The following is an 11,582-nucleotide window of genomic DNA, read 5'->3' as shown; positions in this document are numbered from 1 at the left end:
TTTTTCAGGACACCTCAGTAGCAATAAGAAGAAAAAATCTCTGTCTGCTGTAGCAAGAGATAGCAGTATCTCAGGAAATAAGACTTTACACAGATTTATTGGAACCAATAAGCTAAAATATACCTTAAATAAGCAGATAATATCAGTTTCATTGACCATGGTGGGTGATTTGTTTCTTTACTTTTATTACTAAGCACAGCCTCTGTCTCAGCTGTAATTTAGTTTCTACAATTAATACTGTCCTTATAGTTAAAGCATTTTATTTCTTTTTTTCTAGATTCTAAACACTTTATAAATAAAAGTGTACAGGAGGGGGAGACACCATTGTTTTATGTCCATCTCTGTGGAAACAAAGAGTGCAAGTCCTATGTTGTGAGAAATAAACCACCCCATTTCCTACCAATGGGTAAGGAACAAAACCAGGGCAAATGTGTGGTGAAAGTAAATCTTAAGGTAGCTTCATTAATTTTAATATTTATCCATGGCATTTATATGCCACTGGTCAGGCAGACCTTACAAAGTAGTTTACATGATACGATTGGAACACTATGCACCAGTAACAATAAAACAAAACAAGATAAAACAGGGGAAATAAAACTTTTTTTAAAGACTGTTTTTGCTTCTCCCTCCCATAAGGGCAAGATGCTTGCTCAGGATCTCCTGTGGGTGACGGTTAGAAAAGGGAGGAGCCACTACTGAGAGCTAGATAGCGATAGCACAACAAGATGCTTCTCTTTCTTCTCTCCTTGTCTCCAGGCAGGGTGGTTTTTCAGAAGACCCTGTGGTGGCAGTTAGTGAATGGTTTCTTAAGATTACTACCCTTTGAAAAATCCAGACAGGATGTTGTGACCACTGTGGTCACACACACCCCTGACCCCTGCTCTGTTTTTGTCCCTGCAGTGTTGTTAAAACACCCAGAGCAGGCTCAGAGACTCTGGCAGGAAATTTCTGAGGCTGGGCTGAGTTAGCTGCTTTAGCAGTCAGAGATTACAGTACATACTCTGGCAGAGTTGTCAGTGCACTAGATTTCTGGGCTGCCCAAGCCCCTGTGATCCTTGGCTGACGATGACTTCGCTCTGCTAGAAGACAGATATTTCGTTGCAGGGCAAAGTATTTATCAGCTGGCAATTGTTCCTCAGTTCAGATTGCCATTTGAGCCAGAGAAGAAGTCAGGAGCTTTTCAAGCTCCCATCTGCTTTGAATCAGGCTTTTGTGAGTCTCAAATGTTCTCCTCAGAGCCATCCTGAGAGGTCTCTAATGACAGGGACTAGGTGAGAAAGCACTGGATTGGAGTGGATAGGGTTCAAGGTTTGAATCTCCTATGCAGGGAACTCAAAATACAGAGTTATCTTCAAGATTTTGGAACCCCTTAGGCAAGAGACCACATGTGTCCCCCTGTTGAAGGGTGAGATCCCACAAACTCTGAGATTGTCTCAGGAATCACTTTACATCAGACAGAAGCTTTCCTCCAGAATTCACCTGGTCATCTGTCTTCATTCCCCTACAGTGCTTTGATGCCCTTTATTGACTTCTGGCCCTTGGTCTCACCTTGAATATTTTTTTTAAAAAAATCTTCAGGTACATAAGATGTAGACTTGTCTCTGTTTCTTACCATTGGTATTATTATCATGTCAGCATTCTTATGTCCATTTTTCATAGCTTTTCTACAAAAATGGTTTCACACTAGAAATAACTGCTCATCTTCTCTCTAAGTTAACTACCAAAATAGAAACTGCATGTTACTTCTTATCAGTGTGGTATATATAGTAATATCCCCCTTAAGTGTTCAGCCCCATCTGTTTCCTTTTTAGCTGCCTGGTTAGAGGGAAAGGTATGAGAGTTAAATACGTTTACATTTTTTTTTTCTAGCATAGCTCTCACAATGGCAACAGTTCATCTCCTAATCCAGATGGCAGATAGGTTCAGATGGTGATAGCAGAACAACTTGGTTTTCTTTTGATTATTGGACTGCAGGGTGTTTGTCCAAACTCCAGAGGTTAATGTGACCTGACCCTGAAAGTCAGTGAAAGGACTTCCATTGACTTTGACAGGATTTGACTCAACAAGGTCTAATATTTCTGCCAGGGAATATGCTGTGCAAGCAATCAGGTAGGCATAAAACTATGGGTTTATACTTATTGATCTTGAGTCCTGAGATACTGGAAGGCCGGTAATCAATACAAGGCTATACGCCGGTCACATAATATTTTTCCAATATCTTCCAACATTCATCTGATTAATTTTGTCACAGGTGTAGCCTTGGCTCATTTATTAAAAGTGTTCTCAAAGCTGATGTAAATTAGCATGATAACAAAGAGAGTGGCTGCCTGAGCGAAGGCAAAATTGTACAACAAACGCAGGCAGTTTATAGATGTCTGAAAAAATGTACATAGCTAATGTATACAGCAGCCCCTAAACTACAAGGGACAAACCAATCTGATAAGTAGTTCCACTAAAACCAATAGGTCGTCCCTTTGCAAGTTTGCCAGAAATGATTTCTACTGTATCCAGTGGGAATTAAGTACCATGCAGAGTTAGATGTGTCTAAGCAGTGCTCAAAGTATAGGGGGCCAAGGGGGCAAAGGGGGGCATATTATTTTATTCATTAGATTTTTATATTGCCATTTATCACAATATCTCAGGGCGGTTCGTAGGATAAAATACAAGGTAAAAAGACAAGTAAATAGTTGAAACGAAAACAACAATACAATAGATAGTTAGCTAGTTTTTTTTAAGAAACCTAAAGGCCATGATTTGGCTAAAACTAGAGGGAGCCACAAATTGGAATTTATGGATTGCATAAAGGATCACCCTATTTCCACTATCCACAAATACTTCTCTCTCTCTCTCTCTCTCTCTCTCTCTCTCTCTCTCTCACACACACACACACACACACACACACACACACTTGAGAAATGGTTGGGGAAATATCACAGTGGATACCCTGAAAGCACCTCTCAGCAAATGAAACTGACCTGTAGAAAATGTAACTTGAAAAAAGAGACATTGCACATACCTTTGTAAACCAAGAAATTTTAATAAAAAATACATTTAAAAAGGTGTCCTAGGCTTGATGCAGACATTGGATTTTGCAGCATTAAAACGTATCCCTTAAAAAAAAAAGAAACTATCCCTAACTTTAATTAGGAATGACATACTAGCTGAACCTTAGCTTGCTAAGCAAAGTCAAACAGCCGCCACTGCATTTTTGGCTAGGAATCAGGTGCTCAATGCCTGCGCCTGATGCCCAGACATAGCTGTTTGGCTACTTACACTCATGTCCATCTGTTGAAATGGCAAGGTGCCTTCACAGAAGTCACTTGGACTCATGCCTTCAGGGCAGAGAAACCAGTCATTGACAGACAGCCTGTGTTACAATGCCTACATCATATCTTCTGGAGGTGCATCTCCTTTGAGCCTTTCCTATAGATCTGTTAATTGCAGACATCCTAAGGCCTTGTTACAGCTGATGGGAATGGCGAGCCAAGGGAGGAAAATATGTGAACTGTGCAGGAGGGCATTTCTGAGTTGCCAGCGAGACAGGTTGCGCTTGCAATAGGTGCAGGAAAACTCAGCTGTACTACCTGGAGTGGCAAAATAAAAATATGCAATGTACAACCATGGCCTTTTGGTTTGTTAGGAAGAAAATGAGACAGAAAGAGCACATTTACAAAATGGGTAGAATAATAGACCAACACTGTGTACTACATTTCCTTGCCCCTTGATGCATGAAATTCACATGAAAATAGTGAATCTGTGTAGAACAACTAAATGACTCAGGTCTCCAATACCTGAATTACTGTCTTGTTACCTACAGGTACCATCTCAGGTGCCGTCTCAATCTACAGAGGGTGCCCTCTTAGTTTTTCCTTTGCCCTCAGAGGCTCAGGGTGATGGCAGCCCAGGAAAGGGCATTCTCTGCAACAACCAGCATTCTTGACCTTGTCTTGTCTGCAGACCCTAGAAGAGGGTGTTAAAGCAATGGGTAATAGGATACAGAATGGCAAAGGGTGTTTTGTTTTTGGATCTATGCCAGGGCATTGGTGCACATTTGGTAAATGGGCTATCTACCTTGCACTGTGTCTTCACAAGGAAGAGGGATGAAGAGAAAAGTAGTGAAGCTCCCAAGGAATACCAGAAATCCCACATGTCTCCAGACAGTGTGGTGTAGTGGTTAAGAGCAGTAGACTCGTAATCTGGGGAACCGGGTTCGTGTCTCCGCTCCTCCACATGCAGCTGCTGGGTGACCTTGGGCCAGTCACACTTCTCTGAAGTCTCTCAGCCCTACTCACCTCACAGAGTGTTTGTTGTGGGGGAGGAAGGGAAAGGGGAATGTTAGCCGCTTTGAGACTCCTTCGGGTAGTGATAAAGCGGGATATCAAATCCAAACTCCTCCTCCTCCTCCTCCTCCTGTTCTTCTTCTCTTCTCCAATTTCTTTCTTCTTTTTTATTACAGTAAGAAGTGGCTTGCCTTGATTCAGATCACCATGGGAGCACTGGCAGGCCACGTGCATGTTTGCAGAGAAACAGTGCTTAAGGATCTACAATTAGGACAATTGCATAGTGGTTCCCCAGGGAACTCTGCCTGGTGCCTTCATTATACACCTTTAGGCGCCAGACAAAACTGTTCCTTTTTAACCAGGCCTTTGGTTGACCAGATCAACATCCTATACCATTTCAAAATGCGGCTTTTGGGGGGGGGTGTTATTGGGTTATTGTTTTAATTTTGATTTTATATATTGCAATCTTTTCTGTGAACTGCCCTGAGACCTCTGGGTATAGGGCGGTATATAAATTCAATAAATAAAATAAAATTTAAAAATCTGCGTGCAGCAATGGATGAGCTGCTGGGTATATTCTGTGTCTCTTCTTCAGCATTTACCACACTTGGCTGCATATCCTTTGGAGCACATATAGATTGCATTTGCTGACTCCGGTCAGCTAAGTTATTGGATCAGAGTATGAGCTCAGTTTGTTTTAGATTTTGAGATGTAAACATTTGCATGACAGCTATTCATTATGGTCAGGGTTTCCTTTTTTGCCTAGGATCAATAGAATGTCTCCTTGTATTCTCAAAGGATGTTCTATACCCTGTAGTGGCTGTTATATTTTTACTTATATGGTCTTTTCACAAGGGCAGAACCAGTGTAAATGCGTTTTAAAGTACAATATAGAAAAGAACTAAAACCGTTCGTTTGCCTCTGTCTATGACAATGGTCTCAGGAAGAAAATTTTGCCCCACACCCAGAATTTATTTTGTGGATTAAAGGGAACAGCCAAAATGTACCATGAACATCTGGTAAGTAATTATGTGGAGCAAAAGTGGTGTAATAAAATAAGCAGAAGGGTCATTGCTGCCCTTCAAGTCACTTCTAAAAATGACTATCTTTTATGCAGTATAGTATGCAGAATTTAAGAGCAAGAATTAAGCGCTATATACTGACCCCAAGAAACCTCAGAAAAGTCTTCATTTCAACTAGAGTTTGTTCTGTGATGACCTCTGCTACCATTTGACTACGTAAAATTACCTCATATTAGAAAAGGAAGTCAAGTTGATCCACTCTCAGATGGCCTTTGAATTTTTATCTCTTAGGCCTTGATCTCTGTTATTGGGACTGAAGCCATTATCAGGCGTGGCTGACTCCAGAGGCCAGACAAAGTTCTCAGCTCAGGTTGTCGCCTGCAGAATTTCTCTTCCATTCACCACAGCCCAAAGTAGACTCTGCCGATGTACACCTTACGCTTTACTCCAGCTCCATTGCATTCCCCTTGCTGGAGTACACAAGGTGTTAGCCATAATCCTTACAAATCCTGTACCTTGGTTTTCGAGCAGCTTAGTTCCTGAACGTTTTGGCCCCCGAATGTCGCAACCCCAGAAGTGACTGTTCTGGTTTGCGAACTATTTTTAGAAGCCGAACGTTCGACTGGAGCTTCCTGCAGCCAATCAGAAGCCACAATTTGGTTTTTGAAAGTTTTGGAAGTTGAAAGGACTTGTTGAACGGATTCCATTTGACTTCCACAGTACAACTGTAGTTTCTTGAGAAATACTGCTGCTAGATGGGTTTCCCCTCAAACCAGCTCCCATCCAATTTGAAAAAGTAGGTGTTAAAGTGATGTGCATACATTTTAGACGTCTGTTATCTATGAGCACATGCAGCAGGGGATACGACCTCATTGCATTTTAAGCCGCTAATGTGAACATATCCTCTCTGACACCACTCAACTCTCTCTTTTGACCTTTCTGTTTGTTGTGAATGTATTTCTATGTCAGGAACAGTGATTCTAAATGATGTTTGGGTTGGTGAAAATAGAATACAACAGTGGTAGTTGCTCCATATCAATTAACAAACATAGGAACCCGCCTTATCAGCACTTTGGTCCAACCCAGTACTGATTGGCAGCTGCTCCCCAGGGTCTCTGACAGAGATCTCTCCCAATCCTACTACCCCAAATGATTTTAACTAGAAACAAATTAACCAGATTGAATTTGGGGGTCTCCTGATAAAAGGCACATTACTTGCATTGAATTGTAGCACTTCTATAATCTTCATGTGTCTAATCCCAGATGTCCTACTCAGCAAAACTAATATCAGAAAGATGCAACTGGTATTGATTAGCTTGCAAATGATTTGGGTTGTGAATGCTGATGTGCTTAAGGTGAGCACAAACTGATTGTAATATTAGCTCACTGACTTTGCAATAGAAAAAGCCACAGCGAATCCTGAATACTTGCACCTAAAACTAGTCATATAACCAAAACACAAACTTTACATTTTTCGCTGTTGTTTTTTCCTGTTACCTGAGGGACGGGGGCACCAAATCTCCTATCCCAGAAGCTCAGTTCCAGTTCTGAATACCAAGTCTCAGGAATGAAGAAATAAGAAAAAAAGGGGGGAGGGATTTGAGCACACCGAGAAAAATAATATTCAAAGACCATGGTTTTCTAGGTGTGGTTTGGGTTTTCATGAGTTACCTGTAACTTTCCACATGTGATGATGATGATTTTATTATTTATATGCTTCCCATCTGACTGGGTCACCCCAGCCACTCTGGGCAGCTTCCAGCAAAATATAAAAACATAATAAAACATCAAAAATTTAAAATTTCCCAGAACAGGACTGTTTGGATGTATCATTTACTGTTTTTTCGTTAAAAAGTTCTTCAATTTTGAATTTAACTTGTGGGCCTTGGGCATGTTTTTATTCAAAAAGGACTCAATTTTTATGCATCCAGTTGCTTCAAACTCCACGGTTTTAATATCTGCAGTGAGCCCCACATAGAGTGCATTGCAGTAGCCCAAGCGGGAGATAACCAGAGCATGTACCACTTTGGTGAGACAGTGCACAGGCAGGAATCCCATGATTCCTGACTATTGGCCATGCTTGCTGGGGCTGATGGGAGTTTGAGTCCAAGAACATCTGGAAGTCGCAGATGCCCCCCCCCACCCTAGTGCATTTGATTGTATGAAATTTTGGAAATAAAGAATTAACAATTAGCCCCCAGGCAGTCTTGAGTCCCCAGCACCTCTTTCCTTTTTTTTTCTTTTGTGAACTATTCACTGCTGAACCATAACTTCGAGCTATTCCAAACAATAAGTTTCTGGCATGTAATGTACTAACTGTATGTTTATTAAAGTACTGTTTCTGAATGTTTTTAGGTTAAAGAAGCAACGGAACGGCTTTTAAAAGAAAAAAGAAAAATACCCTCCTCACTCCTGCCAAGTAATCTTGAGTTCTCAAACCCTGCTGATGTTATGCTTCTTTCCTTCAGACATTTTTTAATTCCAGTTTTACTGTACAAAACTCTGAGGCATTAATTCTCAAGCTAATCTTTCTCCTTAGAAAATTCCCCGCCATTAAAAAGAATAGCTAATCACCATAAACACTGCTTAGACTCTCTCATGTTTCCCAGACTCTTTCAATAATTAATGAGTTTGCATTAACACTTTAAAAAAATATACGATATCAGAGCAATTTGTTTGGCTGAAGATCTGAACTTCAAAGAGTCTGTCAGTCTTATTATTCACTAGGGACCAAAGCGCACATTGGCCCAGTTGCTACAGCTGCCCCAATCTCCTTGGAGAAAGGGTGAGATTCATGTAATAAATAAAATACCAATATTTTTGCATGTCATCGCTCAGCTCATATTGCAGCAGGTTGCAGAGGAATTCAAAATTGATATTTTCTATGGGAAGCAAGTTAGAAGGCCTGTTTGCCACAATTTGGCTGCAAAGAGAAGCAGGGGAAAGCAATTGTCATACGTAGAATGGCCTTGCACCCTTAGTTGGGCAAAGTGTTCCAGAAGTCATCCTGAATTGCTCAGGTGTGCATAGTAGAATCTTGAAAGGAAAAGGAAATCTCCATGTGGGGTTGAGAGAGGGTTTGTTAACATTTTCCTGATAGAAAAATCAAACTTGGGGTCGGAGGGTGGAAAGAGACGTTCAGCTTGAATATTGCAATTCCAGGAATTCAGAAACCTTCTGTGAAAATTCTAGATGCTATTCTGATATGCTTTCAAGGAGTCCACTGCACTTTTGAATATTCTTCTGGGAGCTGCCCAGAGTGGCTGGGGAAACACAGCCAGATGGGTGGGGTATAAATAAAATGGGTCAGGGTTCAGTCTGACTCATTTTTTTTCTTTGTATAAGAACAAGCACAAAGGTGGTTTCTCAGCCCACTCACAGGTCCTTATAATATTAGTGGGAACCGTTGGTCCTGGCGAGTATTAACCACTTTCAGTTTTAACCTGAGGATTGTCATTTGTCCAGTTTTAACTTTAACTTTAATTTATTTGAATTAATTTTGGGATGCATTTTAATCGATTGATTGATTGCTTTAGCCCCTCTTAGCCTGGCTCTGGCCGGGGAGGGTGGGGTACAAATAAAAATCATTTATTATTATTATTCACTCTGTAACCTGCTGTGATTACAGCAGTGCAGACTATGTACATTTGTTGCCATCTACATTTTCACAGAGTTTTAACTCTCTCCTCTGAAACCATCTCTGCTCAAGACATATTTCGCCTCTTTCTTACCCTGCATGTTCTGCACGCTGCCATGCAGCGCACCTGTGAACAGAAACAGGTTGTGTGTGTTGGATCCAGAACCTTGGATTGAAACAAACCACTCACACAAAGGGGAGGGAAGTGCAACCAGAATTAAATGAAATGCAAGTAAGCTGATGGATTCTATAAAACATGCTGCCTAGGTTAAGGAAACTGCATCAATTTTGTATATTGCCACCTAATTAATTGTACTTTTATTCTGCTCATTGCTCAGTTTTCTATAAATTGTATGGAAAGCTTCTGCTCTAAATTTTTGACCTTGGATATTTGAACAAAATCAGCAGGATGTGTACCAAGGACAATGTATTTTCACTGATTTTGGTAGCCCAGAAAATTGAATATCCTGATCACGTACGGACAGGGATCCTCTTGCGGACAATAGTGCTGAAAGACAATAGTGCTGCCATGGTTGAAGACAGAAATGCTTCTGAATACCAGTTGCTGGAAACATCTGGAGGGTAAAGGGCTCTTGTGCTCAGATCCTGCATGTGGGTTTCCCACAGGCATCTGATTGGCCACTGTGAAAACAAGAGGCTGGATGGGCCATTGGCCAGATCCAGCAGGCTCTTCTTAGGTGCAGAGTTAGGACAGAGCAAACACTTGTGACACAATGTTGGGGGTGGGGAGCACAGGCACATTCCTGATACGGAAAGTGCTCTACATATAAGTAGTGCATGAACAGAGCTAGGGTGACAATAAAATATGGTTTTCAAGCTTGAGGAATCCTAGCGTCCGGCTTTGAATAAACAAAGGTGCCTGATTTTCAAGAGTGTTACATACCAGAAAACCTGGCGTGCCTGAAAACCTGGCAATTATAGGGAAAAATGAAGGGAGGAAGTAGTAATGTGAGCTGTCTCCTGATTTGGCAAAGCACAGGTCAGCTGGCTGTTCATATAGACTCTCTCTGAAGACTTTAGCACTGCAATCAATGCAGTATTTTTCATTTATTTACTTTCTGCTGACACATATCGGGAAAAGTGCAATGCAGTCCATGACAAGCAGGAAGCCTGTCTTTTCAACCCACTCTCGGAGTGCATTTTACGGAACTCTTCCACCATCACAGGGTGCTCTCAGCAAATCATTCTTTGACAGGAAGCACTAGATAGTGAGATACCATCTTAGGTCTTCTGCCTTCTGTGAATTCTTCCTTTCAGAAGGCCTTGGAGGTCAGGATTGTGGCTGTAAAGGGAAATGGCAGAAGGCATTGTTGCAACACCAGACTACCTTATGTGTCCTGTCATGATCTGCATGGTCATGAGAAACTGAAATGTTGTGTTTCAAAATAGTAAGTGAGTTGTCACACATGTGAAATATAAACAACACAGAGTTTCATAGGCCCTGTAGAACCTTAAGCATCTGACCTGAATTCTGCCGAAACCACAACAAGCTTCTAGTCCTGTAGATGACAGCTTAAAACCATTGATAAATAAAGATGACCATCTACCAAGTGATAATTAACTACCGTGTGCATGTAACCACCCGGTAAGCCTTATGGTACCGCCATGTGGTCAGGAGAACATTTGCTTATGTTTCTGCACCTGTTCCGAAATAAGGGGAGCAAAGGGAATGTAAAATTCTCATCTGTATTTGTCTGGATGGTGTGGACAACTGGCTTACCAAGTGATCACTCCAAACACTGAGATTAATCTCGGTGTTGGAAAAAGTAGCACAAGAAGCAGCTCATAGTGCTTTAAACTTTTGATTGCTTATATGAGCAACAATATATGAATCCATGGCTTTTGGCTGCTGTATTACCCACTGCAGTAGTAAACTGCATATAATTTGATCACATTGGAACTTCCTCTTTTAATTTGCACATGGCTAGATAGTTTTCTTCCCCCTCTTTTGCAGCTCCCTTTGAATTTTATATCCTTTTAATGAGGAGCTAAAATGGGTGCAGTCTTTGTGAGCTTCTGCCAGATGTTGTTTAATAATTTCATCCCAGTCAATCCTTTTGGAGACTCGATGGTGGGAATTGCACTTGGCTGTCTGCTGTAGCATCTCTTTAAAATGGAACCATTTTCTTAGCTCCTCTTCTGCATGCACTGAAGAAAATCATCCTTAAATGCTCCTGTTTCCTTCTGATCCTGTAGTCTCCAAGTGTGGCCATACAACAACGGTTCCTCTATAGAAAATGGTTGTAATACTCATATAACTTTTTTTGGGTGTTGTGGCTTTATTATAGAAATAATGCCTCTGAGTATGAGCAGAGGGGTTCTCTTTCATCACTGCAGGTGACATTGGGAGGAATTCAGCATTGCACTAAGGTGATCATTCTGTCAGGGTGAGCATTTCTGCTTGTCCAACAGAATTATCCTCCCTCTTCTATCCATAGAATTCTCTGGACCCCACAAACCAATTTGGGAGTGGGCACATAGGGGGAGGAGAGGGGAAAGTCACATTACATAAGTGGAAGTCTTTGTGCACTCACGGAACTCATTAGTTGAATCCCTCCTAAAGTTTCTCACGTATTCTGGCTCAGGGCAATGTAAACCAGGAGGAGGAAGGGTTACATCATT

The 11,582-nt window shown here is 41.3% G+C and overlaps 1 long non-coding RNA gene across 1 annotated transcript in view; it reads left to right on the top strand.

The window, feature by feature from the left end:
• The first annotated feature begins 282 nt into the window (after window positions 1–282).
• LOC310689193 overlaps window positions 283–11,582 on the top strand; it is a 37,294-nt gene continuing 25,994 nt past the window's right edge. Inside the window, exons 1-2 of the long non-coding RNA XR_014517391.1 lie at window positions 283–406; window positions 1,975–2,109. This is a non-coding gene — a long non-coding RNA (uncharacterized lncRNA). The remainder of the gene's footprint in view (window positions 407–1,974; window positions 2,110–11,582) is intronic.

Source organism: Podarcis liolepis (genome assembly GCF_965112155.1).
Source record: "Podarcis liolepis genome assembly, chromosome: 1".
NCBI classification, from domain to species: domain Eukaryota; kingdom Metazoa; phylum Chordata; class Lepidosauria; order Squamata; family Lacertidae; genus Podarcis; species Podarcis liolepis.
The sequence above is the reverse complement of the archived record's forward strand: the minus strand, read 5'-3'. Positions and strand labels throughout refer to the sequence as shown.